Here is a 1,471-nt window from a genome sequence, read left to right as displayed (position 1 = left end):
CAGTACTCTGTGTACCTTTTGGTGACCGTCACTTGGCCAGAGACTCAACAGTGTTCTCTGCTGCGGCCATAATACTCTAACCCTAGAATATAAATTGTCACATAAATTGTCTAAGAATACAGTAATACTATTCCCGAATACCATAAAGAACATTCATTCAAACAATAGACCACAAGAAAATTATATCACAGTCAATGAATCCCCTTCAAAGAAGTTCCTGATAAGGTCTCCTTAAGTTCTGTGGCCTGTTCTCTGAATACACTGAGGTCAGAACAGTTCCTTCTTAAGCGCATGAACTGGCCTTTGGGAATGTTCTTTAGCCAGGTTTGGTGGTGTCCACTGGATGCAGGAATAAAGGTATTACAATCTACCTGCTTGATAAAGGTTTTGTTTTTTAAATTCCCTCTTTCGGTATAAATTTCTAAGTCTAGGAATTCCAGTATATCCATATTTCCTGTGGTATGGGTTCTTCATTGTTATTTTTTAGCTTCTCAGCCTGATGGCTAAGATCAAGTGTAGTATCTGTTCTTATTAAGGGGACCTAGTGTCACCCTCCTGGCAATGCTAATTTGGACCTCTGGCAAAGGCAGCTGAGATAGCAGGGGATATATGTGCCTCCCAGAAGGGGAACCCACTGGTTTTGGAAAATCAGTTCCCCCCACATGACAAAGTAAGGTACTTGCACATTTTCTAACTGCATTTCCCAAAGATCTAGAGTGGATGGTGTTGCTATGGGATTCTGTCCCCCTGAATCTCTGATGTCCCCTCTTCTGGGGGACAGGTGCTGCACCCTCAGTGAAGCTTCAGTAGATCCAAGGGTAAAGGGGCTAAAAACCAGGCATTCAGCTCCTAGGCACTAATAACCTTCAATTATAATTACTGCTATTTCTACTCTTATAATATTGAGCTTATTTTATATGTTGCTCCCCAACATAGAGGATGTGCCATCTCCCCTAAAACATCTTCAAATTATAGTAAACAATTGGGGGCGAAAGAGAAAATAACCGCAACATAGGTGTTAGCAGTCGCGGCGGCCGTGGGCACCGCCCCGACTCTAATTTCCTGTCTATAGGCGTCCCGGCCGTCACTATGACAACCGGGATATCACTTCCAAGGCAACGGTCGGACGCTAACTGCAGCAGCGCCGCGTCCTGGTGGCTGGGGACAGTCAGGTGTGGGCGCGGGAATAGGCAAGCCTGTGGGCTAATTAAATATGTATTTATATGAGGACCTCTGTACCATGTGATCCCACTGCCAGGCTCTGATTGGCTGGTACTGATATTTAAGGCAGTGAGGTTTGCAGCCTCACTGCCGGTTATAGCTTCTGCTCCCCAGTCTGCTGACCTGCTTTGTTCCTGTTCCTATCTATTGAACTTCTACTGATCTCCTGTGTATGACCCTTGGCTTGGATTTGGCCTTTGCTTGTGTATCCCGTGACCCTGACCTCTGGCCTGTTTACCGTTTCTCCTGT

General features: G+C 45.3%; 1 pseudogene; it reads left to right on the top strand.

Annotated features, from left to right (window-relative positions):
- The first annotated feature begins 483 nt into the window (after positions 1-483).
- Positions 484-580, top strand: LOC142137188 (U2 spliceosomal RNA; annotated as a pseudogene).
- Positions 581-1,471: the final 891 nt, after the last annotated feature.

The sequence above is a fragment of the Mixophyes fleayi genome, chromosome 1 (assembly GCF_038048845.1).
Source record: "Mixophyes fleayi isolate aMixFle1 chromosome 1, aMixFle1.hap1, whole genome shotgun sequence".
NCBI classification, from domain to species: domain Eukaryota; kingdom Metazoa; phylum Chordata; class Amphibia; order Anura; family Limnodynastidae; genus Mixophyes; species Mixophyes fleayi.
This window is presented reverse-complemented; position numbering and strand designations above follow the sequence as displayed.